Raw genomic sequence first — 12830 nt, 5'->3', positions numbered from 1 at the left:
TTGGATGGATAGCATTCAGGAAATATAGTCACATACTGAAGAGCAATATCCCAGTTTGTCTGAAACGTAAAATAATGAACCAATGTATACTCCCCACCACGACTTATGGAAGTGAAACTTGGGCACTAACCCACAGGGATTAGGCAGCAAACTCAAGTAAAGGACATTGTTATCAAAACTAAAGAAATAAAATGGTCTTGGGCAGGACACATAGCTCAAAGACATGATGACAGATGGACTAAGAAAATAACAGAATGGTATCCAAGAGGAGCTAGAAGAAAACCTGGAAGACAAAGGCGGAGATGGATAGATGAAATTCACGAGTTTGTGGGTAGTAAATGGATGGCCAGTGCTCAAAACAGAAGGAACTGGAAAGTTGCTGGAGAGGCCTTCATCCTGCAGTGGATTGAAAATGGCTGATGATGATGCCTCGAGGTAGTGAAATATCATTCCCATTCACATTTAGTATAGATAGATGGGGAGGATATACATTATATATTTTACTAATATTATTCCAGATGGTTTATGTTTTAGTGGACCTCGTAATCATTGAAGGAAAATGTTTCAATGACTGTTTTGCTTGCTTGCTGAATGTGTCTGACATTGGCTCTGGCTTTCTTAACCTACACTAGATTTGTAGTGGTAGGGTTCTTGCAAAAGTTATTCTAGGCTTTATTTTCCTCTAATTTGGACTAGTTGCATTCGTAGTTCCACTATGGTTTTGGCCGCATTCGATGACTTGTGATTATTCTTGGGGTTTTTGTTTCGGTGGCCAGCAATACCTATGCTTTGATTGGAGGAGAGCATGTCAGTAACAGGAGTGCCCACTACATGAAATTATGTGAAGTGTGTGCATAGAGTTTGATTCAAAATGATGCAACAGTGTCACAAAGTTAGAGAGCATTACTAGTTGGAGGAAAACATGGAAGTAAATTAAACTTACTATCAATACGTTTCAATGAGACATGTCTATCAGTGCATGCGTATAATTAAGTTTAACTTAATCATTTTTTTTTTTTTTTGATTTGGTAGTTGTTGGCGCATCAGCTTCTGTGGCCATATTGCACCTCCCAAGGTTTTTGCAGTACTTTGATCCAAGCCCGAGGCGGGAATCGAACCCGCGACCTTTGGGTTGCCGGGCAGGTACTTTACCCACTCGGCTAGCCCGGTCGGCAACTTAATCATGATTTTTTTCCTAATTGTGGACAATTAACAGAAATTTTTGGAATTTTCTGCACAGAATTCAAAGAAAATATTTTCAACAGGTATAAGGAGTTTTAGCTGTGTGTACATAGTAGATGAAGCACAATTTGTACAGTAGTCTTCAATGTGAAACAGTATCAAAAACTTTCCTGAAATCCAAGTACAGTGGATTCCAGCTATTTGGGCCACAGGTTAATCGGGGCAGCTGTTTATTTGGGGCAAATCCTAAAAAACAGAACCTAATCGAGAAAATAGCCAGGGTTTACTTTGCTTAATTGGGACAAAATGCCGTTTAATTGGGGCAGGAGACCGCAGCACTGAAGATTACCTTACGATCGTCTCCGACCGTAGCACGTTGTTTGGTCGGATTTCTGGAGGTCACAACCATAAAACAATTAGCAGTCACCTGTTTATTGGGCTTTTCTGTTAGTGAAATCTATCATAAACTGATAGTAAACTCGATCTTATTGAATTTGTGATAATACCGACAGCTGGAATTCTGTGGGTTATTATGGTACAATGTGTTTACACTTCTATGGAATTTTCAATCATATAAAAAAAAATAATTTTCAGAATCTTCTCTTCATTCCTATTTTTAAAACTTAGTTATTTGTTACTCCGTTCTCACTTGCGCATATCGTGTTACTTGCAATTTGTGTGTGCCATGTTTTTTGTTATTGATTGCTTATCTTTTTACTGTTTTAAATATTAACCCCCACCACAAATGACATTGAAAAGAAATGTCAACTAGTTTAGTTAGTATGTACATATTACAGTACAAATTAATTATTCCGATTATCATGTATATTCTTCCAATTTTCATGTATCATTTAATTTTGTTAATTGGTAAGGTAATAAAGGGTAAAATTGTGCTTAATATATCTTTGCTTTTATAGCCTGTGGATAATATTCCTCCTATTTTCGCTAATTAGAATCGCGGCTTAATAGAATAAAAATTCAATTCACAAATGTGATCACAATGACCGGCGCTTACTGCACATCGTATAGTGAACGGTACTTTACTATGGTGACTCCATCGTAATGTGATTTGATTGTACAGTGAACCAATTGTAAAGGGTGGGGGGTACATTGTATTTTAAACTATTTACGTGAAACTTCGGATAATTGGGGCAGCTGCTTAATCGGGCCAAAATGCACTAGTCCCAATATGTCCCAAATAACCGGAATCGACTGTATATGATATAAAAATTATTTTTTGCATCCAGTTTCTTTGTGACCACATCATAGTATCCAATCACATTTGTCAGACAAGACTCCCCCCTCAACAAACCATGCTGTGTCTGAACTATAACTGCAGTCTTGTCTAGATGATCCTGCATTGCTTCCTTAACCAGTGACTCCATTATTTTCCCTGGAACAGAAGTCAGATTAACAGGTCTATAATCACCCTTTGAGAAGTGGGGACATATTTGCACATTCCCAGTCCATGGGGACCTCCTCTGAGTCCAAGGGAGCTTTCACTATTATGGCTTAGTGTTTGCTTACTTCCTTTGCTACCTCCTTTGATATAATTGGATAGATTCGATCCACCCCAGGTGCCTTTCTTATGTTCAATTTCAACAATTTTCCCTCCTGTTTGATCTCAGTTATTACAAAATCATTTAGCTTGTTGCCAGAGTTTGATAAGCTTCTGGCCTCAGCTTTTCTACCGACTTCCTCATGTGCAAATATAGATACAAAATACTCATTTAGTGTGTCAGCTACCACAACAGGTTCGTCAACGATCAAACTTTCAATGTCAAGTGGACAAATCTGATTCATTCCCTTCCTTCTAGAGTTCACATAAGTAAAGAAGTCTTTACTGTTTTTCTTTGCATCCTTTACCAAAGATTTCTCATAATCTGCCTTTGGTTGCTTAAGCTCCTTTGTGACTTGATTACAGACTAGCTTATATCTACCATAGTCTTCTGTGTCACCTGCTAATTTATATGGATCCCATGCATTTTTCTTCTCTGCCATGAGTCTCATTAGTTCATCTGCCATCCATTTAGGGCTAAACCTTCAACAGTATTTCTTAGTTGGTATGAAAAGATCGCAAGTATACATTCACTTGTTCTTACTCTTAGTTACCCTAACATAGGGGTGGCCAATGAGTCGATCGCGGCTTTAATTTTGGTCAATCACGATGAATTTTAAATACTGTATACAGTCATCCCTCAATTTGTGCGGTCAAGTTGTTGTTGTTGGAGTGGGATTTATTGGCGCAAGGGTTGCTATGACCATATTGTGCCTGTTACTTTGGAGTGTTTGTCAATATGGGAAAGGAGACTATTCTAAAAGTGATTGTATGCGTTGATCATTTTTAGAAAAGTGAACAGTTCTGATAAAGTGGCATCATTTCCAAGATTGTGGCTAAGTTGCAGAGGTTTTTGTGAGCTAATTAAAGATCTGAAACATGCGATTCTAGCTGAATGATAATGTGTACACTCAATGATAATATGTTTTACAGTAAGTATGGAATTACAATGTGGGCAAAGTGGAGGATCTTCTCCTAGCAGTAGAAATAGGTGTGTAAGATGTGTATGGCCAATTCGTGCTCTTGCCAGCACGACCTCTTCCTGCCTGTTTGATCGAGAACTGGATCTCCTAGCTGTGGATTGTGTTTTATTTCAAGAAGTTTGTTACCTGTTTGATTATGCCACATTTCAGACCACATCTCAGTACATATCCGCCGTATGACTGGTTTATAATCAGAAAAAGGAACAGGGATGGAATCGAAGCAAGTGGGGTGTTTTGCTGCTTCATCTGCATGCTCATTTCCTGGAATTGCAACGTGGCTCGGTATCCAGCAAAACGTGACAGTCCGCTTATTTTTGTTGAGTTGGCATAACCGTGACCTGATTTGTGAGAGGAATGGATGCAAATGTTGTGATTTATTCTGTAGGGCATTCACCGCACTTAAAGAGTCTGTATATATTATTACTTGGGTGTGTGGAACATCGTTAAGGAGTTTTAAAGCCATTTTGATTGCGTATAGTTCGGCCGTAAAAACACTGCATTCAAGTGGTAATTGGGCAGAGACAGTGCATGTAGGACTCATTACTGCAGCTCCCACGGATATATCAGTTTTGGAGACGTCCGTGTATATCTGAAGACTGTGAGCATTGGTCAATGCGTGATTCGCATGTAGTTGTCTAAGATTGTGGTTCGATAAGGAGTGTTTTCCCCCACTGAAGAAAATAGTCGTCGCAATGAGGTATATACATTGCCCATGGTGCTTGTACTGCGTCCGTAGCTCGAAAGATATTTCCAAGATAGATGTTCCAATTTTGAGTTACCTCTTGTAGCCGAATACCAGCAGGTTTGTTTTCGTTGGGTTTATTTCTATATAAGTTTTCCCACTGCGGTTCAAAAAGATATGTCCAGATGGGATGAGACGGGTGACTACGTAATTTGACTGCATAACTAAGAAGCAATACTTTTCTCCTAAGATGTAGTGGAGGTTCTTTGGCATCTATATACATTCTTTGCACTGGGGATGTCTTAAAGGCCCCTAAGGCAATCCTGAGAGCACTATGCTGGACCGGATTTAGCCAAGCCAATGCTGTCTTTCGTGCAGAATCATAAACTGGGGCTCCATAATCTAGACGAGATCTTATTAAGGTTCGATATAGATGTAGAAGAGTGAAGTGATCGGCTCCCCATGTCATGGAAGAGATAACTTTGAGGATATTAATCTTTTTCATGCACTGAGTTCGTATTTGTCGTATATGTGCCTGAAAGGTAAGTTTGGTGTCAAGTATAAGGCCCAAGAACTGGATACTTTTGCTAAGTGGTATTTTTTGGGTTCCTAATATTAGCTCCGGATCTGGATGGAGCTGATGCGTTTTGCAAAAATGGATAGCAGTTGTTTTTGTTGCAGAGAGACGATAGCCATTGCGGGATGCCCATGACTCTATTTTGTTTATCGAGAGCTGCAATTGTCGCTCAATGGAGCGCATGCTTTGTGAATGATAGGATATAGTAAGGTCATCTGCATATAAATAGGTGTCAACATTAGCCGGAATATTTTCTGTTGCATTATTTAGCCTAACTGCAAAGAGCGTTGCACTTAGAACTGATCCTTGTGGGACCCCTTCTTCTTGGACAAATGTACGGGACAGTGAATTGCAGTAACGCACTTGAAAGGTCCTGTTTTCTAGAAAACTCTGTATGATAAGGGGTAGCTGACCCCGGAGCCCTGTGGCATACAGATTTTGAAGTATGCCGTACCGCCAGGTAGTATCAAAGGCTTTTTCGATATCCAAGCAAATCATGACTAGATGTTCTTTACGGATAAAAGCATTGCGTATGTTGGATTCTGCCTTGACCATAAGGTCTAGAGTTGACCGATTTTTCCGAAACCCATACTGATTCTTATTCATCACCGAATGAGATTGTAGATACCATACTAAATGGGCGTGGATCATTTTTTCTAGTGTCTTACCAAGGCAACTGCTGAGAGATATTGGCCGATAGTTTCGTGGATCTGATTGATCCTTTCCAGGTTTAGCAAAGGCTAGAACTATTGAGTGACGCCAAGAAAGAGGAAAGTAGCCATCTGAGAATATCCGGTTGAAGTATATTAGTAATGAATTCAAAGCTTGTTTGTTTTAAATGTTTAAGCATTATATAGTATATCCCATCAGGCCCTGGTGCACTATCACCCGACCTATTTAAACAGCTCTCTAGTTCAAATGGTGTAAAAGGTCGATTATATGGAGGAGATGCCTTTGTATTGAAGTTCAGGTTATGCTTTTCTGCTTTAGCTTTTATCTGTTTAAAAGTAGACTCATATGCTGATGCTGCAGAGATTTGGAAAAAGCAATCTGCCAGGGCATTTGCAATTTCTGTTGGAGAGGAGAAGTCTTTACCTTTCCAGCTTATAATGGGCATTGATTCGGGGAACAGTTTACCATTCAGTTTTTTGATTTTATTCCAGATTTTTCTAATCTCTGTATTTTTAGTAATAGTGGAAGCGAACTGGATCCAAGAGTCTCTTTTCGCTTTTTTCTGCACATAACGTGCCTTTGCTTTAAGTTTCTTAAAATTAATCAGGTTTTCAGTTGTTGGATACTTGCGAAATCGATTCCATGCTTTATTCTTTTCTTTTTTAGCATCACGGTATGCATCATTCCACCAGATATTGCCATGTCTGCGAGGACCGGCTGTGGTTTTTTGTATAGCACAGGTTGCAGCTGTTATTATCTGTGCAGTAATGTGGTCGGTAACTTTATCTATGGACTGGCTTTTGATGACTTCATTATCAAAGGAAATTGAATCTGTGAACTTGTTCCAATCTGCTTTTGAAAATTTCCATTTTATGCGGCTGGCTATATGTGTGGTTCTGTTTGTTTCCAATTTGCAAATAATTGGGTAATGGTCACTGTTTTAGTGGGTTATTTGAAACTATCCACTGAATGATTGGGAATAGTTTTGGGGAACATATTGATAAGTCTATGGCAGTAGATACTCCGGTGGGAAAATGAATATAAGTGTCAGCACCATTGTTTAATAATGTGAGATTCTGGCTGTCAAGAACTGTTTCAATAAGTTTTCCTCGTTTGTCTATCTGGGGAGATCCCCACATAGTGTGGTGCCCATTGAAATCTCCTAGTAGAATGAAAGGAGATGGAAGCTGCTTTATAAGGTCCTCCAGTTCTTTCGCAGTGAATTCTTTGTTTGGGGAAAGGTATACAGAGACAATGGTTAAAGTAAAATTTAAAACAATACGTATGGCTACAGCTTCTAATGTGGTCTGCAGGGAGATCTGTTTTGTAGGAACTTTGTTGTCAACTAGTATGGCTACGCCACCTCTGGTTGAGTTAGTATTGCTTCTGTCTTGTTGATAGATACTATAATTTTTAATCACTGGAGTCACCTGCGGGGTTAGATTGGTTTCTTGCAAGCAGAGGCTGATTGGACTATGCTGTTTGATTAGGTCATAAATATCAAATATATTGCTTCGTAGACCTCTACAGTTCCACTGTATAATATTCTGCATTATTTAGTTTTTGGGATTGGGTATGGTTCTGTCTGTTTTTTATATCCAGCCTGCTTGTGTCGTTCTGGTTTCATCTTTTCTTTTTTTGGGAAGTTAGGACGCCCAATGTCCATATCATCTTCTGCATGAAAATCTAATATTGTCTCGTCATGCAGGGTACCAGCATCAATGTCCATATTTCCTGAGCATGGTTGTTGTGCAATATTTGGGGATGATGCTTTCAATTTCACAGTTTCTGGTAGAGTATCAGTTGCAGTTGGTGGGACTGTTAGCGGAGTATTGTTAGCACAAGTCACTTTACATTGTTCTGTAGGTGGCTGCTGTGGAAATGACAGCACTGATCGGGCCCAATCAGCAATTGAGATGGATGGAGGTACTGTGACTGCCGCAGCATAGGTAATTTTTGGCGTACTGAGCATAACCTTTTTTTCCTAGCTTCCTGGTAGGTGACCTTTTGCTCAACTTTGTATTTCTGAATCTGTTTTCCTACCCTCCAGAGTTCACATGATTTTGAGTATGCTGGATGCTGGCCTTTACAATTTGGGCATTGTGGCATTTCTGCATTGCAGTCCGTTTGTGCATGAGCTTTAGAACCACAGTTTGGGCAGATGGCGTCTCCTCGACATACTGTTTGCGAAGGCGCCTCCGTAGCCAGGTGGGAAGGAGCAGCAGTGCGTAGCACACACTTCTTGATTAGACCGGGGTTCGAGCCCGTCACCACCAAATACGGAAAATGCGGAAAGGTCAGGGAATGACCACCGCATATCCCGGAGCAATATGGCCTTAGTTGCTAATGCTCCTAAAAATCAAATAACAACAACAACAACAACTGTTTGCGAGTGTCCAAATTTTTGACACTTGAAACATCTGATTGGGTTTGGAATGTAGAGACGTATTCGGCAATTAAGGTATCCGGCTTTGACACATGATGGTAAGGTTGGTGTACTAAATGTGAGTATAATATTCCTAGTGGGAACAAGTTCACCATCTTTTTTAATTATTATCCGCTTTGCTTGAACTACCTTTTGATCTTTTAGTTCTTCCACTATCTCATCTTCAGTGACATTCATCAGGTCCCACTCTGCTATTACTCCTTTGGAACTATTTAAAGTGGCATGAGGGGTGACCTGTACTGGTATTCCGCCGAAAGTTGATAATTTCAGTAGAGACTGAGAATGCTGGTGCTTAGTTGTTTTGACTAGATCTCCAGATCGGAGTCTTTTCACCATTTTCGGTGAACCAGCCACACTTTCCAAACATTTCTGGATTAGAAATGGTGAAAGTGAACTCACAGGTTTGGCAGAAAGAGAATGTAATATGGTAATATGGGGAACGCTGGATATTCCTGCTGATTCTCATTTTTGCGTAGTCTCTTAGATTGTGATTCGTCACGTTCGGGTTCATTTAAGTCATGACATGAGCGTCTAGGCTCAAGTACTGGAAAGTTGTCATAATCCATGGTTGCTCCTTTTAGCCCCAGAGGATAACTTTTCCTCCAGGTTACCGGCCCCGCCACGTGGAGGCAGGAGTGGTGCCACCAGTGACCAAGCGATTAGAGATTAGTGGTTAGTGTGTTATGTATGTTATTTCTATATACAAGAAGAAGAAAGGTACCTTTCCTTTCTTTTTGAAAAGCTTACTTCTTTATTTAGAAGAGCTGAAAATAAATAAATTAGCAAATGAACACTTGAAATTTCTCTGAAATCTATTAACTCTAGAGAAGGCGCTTTGAAATTCGCTTTTAGATTCGCTTTGATCACTCGTTTGGCACTCGGGGCCGTGCGGTCAAGTATACTACCAAAATTTTATATTGAATAGAAGGTTTCGCTACCTACGCGTTATTTTTTAAAAATATTTTTTTAACGAAGCTTCAAAAATAGGAATGAAGAGTAGATTTTGAAAATTTATTTATTTTTTTGCATGATTGAAGATTTCATTGAAGGAGAAACACATTTCACCATAATAACGTAAATACCACAAAATTCCAGCTGTCGGTATTATCGAGTTTACTACCCGTTTATAATTAGATTGCACTAACAGAAAAGTGCAAATTGTTTTTATTGTTTTATGGTCATGACCTCCAGAAATAGCTTTAGAAAAATATCACAAAGGCATTCAAAACTGATTCTTATAAGGATATAACCAAGCAGAGCAATAAACGGTGGTGTTTTGTCTGGTTATTTTGGAAACAACCTCCTCATTCGGGAATCCTCTTCACCAATTATCCTACGTTAGCTGTTCAGACAGAATATTTTTCTGGTTCACGCAACTTAAAGTGTTTTAATCGGTAAGCATTGCTTTTGCTGAGATAATAACTGGACAGTACTTATATGTTAATTTAATACCTTTTGATTTAAAATGAATACTACGAAAAAGGGTTAAACGTATCATTTTCATCAAGAGTGGGAACTAGAATACTTTTTTGTAATTGTGAAAGAAAAATGTTGCTGTTTGATTTGCAATGCTTCCGTCGTTATACCCAAAAAAAGGAAATTTAGAAAGGCACTCAACGCACTCCATGGTAAATACCAATCGGATTTTCCGCCGAATAGTAAACTTAGAAAAAATAAATTAGAAGAACTTAAATCTAAATTATTTGCGCAACAAAATTTCTTCATGACACCTAATTTACAATCTAAAGCAGTAACTTGAGCTTCATTTAAAGTGAGTCATCTTTTTGCAAAAAAATGGAAATCATTTTCTGATGGTCAATTCATCAAAGATGCATTTTTAGAAATAACAGATTCTCTTTTTGAAAATTTTAAGAACAAAAATGAAATTAAAAGTGCCCTTTAAGATTTGCAATTATCTCGAAAATACTGTGATGCGACGTATCGAAAAAATAAGTAAAAATGTGAGCGAACAATTGAGTGTCATTTTCTTTACAACTGGATGACATCAGTGATACAGCTCAATTTTGATATCTTGATATCTTTAACTCATTCAAACATTTTATTGAAAAAATTAAATTAAATAGAAAAAATCTGACTGAATGTATAAGGCTCAATCAGACGTTTAAAAGTGGCAAAAGTGAAAGGAATATCATTAAAATCTGTTTTTTTTTTGTTAGTTGTTGGCACATCGGCTTCTGTGGCCATATTACACCTTCCAAGGTTTTTGCATTTTGTACTCTGATCCAAGCCCAAGGCGGGATTCGAGCCCACAACCTTTGGGTTGCCAGGCAGGCACTTTACCCACCCGGCTAGCTCGGTCAGCATTAAAATCTGTACAGTCGATTAAAATATGTATGACAGATAAAACGGTTGCAGGATTCACACAGGAATGTCATCAGCACTCAGCAAAAAGCAAAGCAAAGTCAAATGACAGTGTCCTCTGTGGAGTCAAGCAAGAACAACTTCATCTTTACGATTCCTGCACAGATTGGACTGCCATGGTCTGATTGCAGGTTTCATTTGATGAAATTTATATGATGTTTGTCTATTCCCTGAATTGCCATTGCGAATGTATCTTGTTGTGTATTATTTGCCTATAGTTCAGTAAGGGGACTGACAAGCAATGATTATTAGTGGGAATTGCTGATTTGTCTGCAATATCACAGCCAAATCATTCCTACTAATCACAATGTGACTAGGAATACAGCAGAAGTGGATATTGAATTTATGTTCACCGAAGCGGGGTATTTTCTGCTGAACCCGAGACAGGATGGGATGAGAATTGTAACTCAAAGTTAATAAAGCCTGTAATACACTCAAAGAATCAGAATATATCATAAAGTGTTGGTATTGTCAAGTTCTGATGTGATTCAAGGCTAACTCTATAGCACGCAGCTTTGCAGTTTATATACTGTATTCAGGGAGAATCAGCTCAGATGTAGTGGGGCCTGGAAAGATGGCAGCAGATCTTACACATGATTATGACTTTGAGCTATCTGTATAAACTGGTAAGAAGTCAGAATGATCAGCTCGGTGTGCCGAATAAAGATGCAGGTAGACAGATGACGAAGTATCAGGCTTTACCCAGTTCTTCAGGGAAAAGTTGCATGGTAGAAGTGCTTGACTTGGTGTATGGGCAACCTTGTCTACCATGATATGCAAATTTGGAGTAGCTCTTGGAAACAGATGGGCGCCTCCATAGCGAGGTGGGCAGGAGCAGCAGTGCGTAGCACACGCTTCTTGATTAGACTGGGGTTCGAGCCCGTGACCACCAAATACGGAGAATATGGAAAGGTCAGGGAATGACCACCGCATATCCCCGGAGCAATATGGCTTTAGTTGCTAATGCTCCTAAAAAAAACCAAATAACAATAACAATGGACACAGATACCAAAAGGTTGATTGGAAGTCTGATGGGTTTTGTACCAATTTTCCCATCATTTCTCAAAAATGGATGGACTGGCAGGGATTTCAGTTTAAAGCATATAAGAGACAACTGTTTCCATCAAAGCAATAATGGAGATTCATTTGCTTCTTTAAATGAGATGTTTGAAATGCTTCAATAGCAATACACATAGTGTGATGATGGATGGGGTCCAACCATCGGAGTATATTTTTTTTTGGCTGATGCATATATTTGGAACTGCAATCTAGTTTACATTGAACAAGTACATGGTAAATGTGCAACAAGGTGCATGGTCTACACCCCAAGATACAGAGGAGAGAGCACAGAGAATGTTCAGTCCTTTCATGTACTTTGTATGGAACTGTTGGATATGTTCTAAAAAGGTCAACTTTTTATCAAATATGAGTCCCAAGAGTTTTGTGTCCGACATTACTAAAATAGCATTTTGTCCAAGCCCCAGTTCAGGTTCAGGATGAAGGCTACATTTATGACAAAAATATATGTAATCGATCTTTTGTGGTGAGAACCTGAATTTTTAGCCATCACGCAGGTGTTAAGGTAATCAAAAAATGGCTTGTTGCAGTTGTCTTTCAATAACACTCATATTGCATGACTGAGAAAATATGCTAAAATCATCAACATAGAGGGCACTATTTACTGTTGGGGGAAGTTGTTCTGTAATGAATTTACTTTGATGGCAAAAAAAGAGTAACACTCAAAACTGACCCTTGTGGTACTCCCTCGTCTTGGTAAAATGGATGAGAGAGGATGGATCCTACATGAACTTGGAAAGCCTAATTAGATAAAAAGTTTTTAATGGGAGGTTACCTCTAAAACGAAGACTACATAGGTCTTTTAAAATGCCAATTCTTCTAAGTAGCGCCATATGCTTTTTCCATGTCAAAGAACACAGACTCTAGATGTTCTCATTTTAGGAAAGCATCCTAGATGGATGTTTCCACTCTAGTTAGAGTGGAAAATTTTCAAAAGCTGCACTACATGTTGGAGAGAAAGAACACATATGATTCTAAATACTATATAAGTTGGGCACTGACCATTTTTTCTCTAGGATTTTGCACAAACAGCTAGTGAGAGTGATAAGTTGACAAGTTGGTAAGAATTCTAGGATTCTATCCTGGCTTAGCAAAAGCAAGGATGGTTGCTTTGTTCCAGGAATCCAGAAACTGCTCTTCAATAAATATTCTGTTATACAAAAAGAACAAGTAATCCATAGATTCTGGTGAAAGGTGCTTAATCATTTCATAATGGATGCCATCTGGTCCAACAGCACTTGCCTTAATATGAGTTAAAGCTCCTTTTGGCT

The 12830-nt window shown here is 38.8% G+C and overlaps 1 protein-coding gene across 2 annotated transcripts in view; it reads right to left on the bottom strand.

Moving 5' to 3' along the window:
- Positions 1 to 12830, bottom strand: part of LOC150081824 (ATP-binding cassette sub-family C member 8-like) — a 1084700-nt gene that overhangs the window by 333845 nt on the left and 738025 nt on the right. The gene's annotated exons all lie outside the window — the stretch shown is intronic.

Source organism: Mastigoproctus giganteus, chromosome 8, assembly GCF_048544385.1.
Source record: "Mastigoproctus giganteus isolate SK-2022 chromosome 8, ASM4854438v1, whole genome shotgun sequence".
Classification (NCBI taxonomy): Eukaryota; Metazoa; Arthropoda; class Arachnida; order Uropygi; family Thelyphonidae; genus Mastigoproctus; species Mastigoproctus giganteus.
Note: the sequence above shows the minus strand (reverse complement) of the source record. Positions and strands in the feature narration are given on the sequence as shown.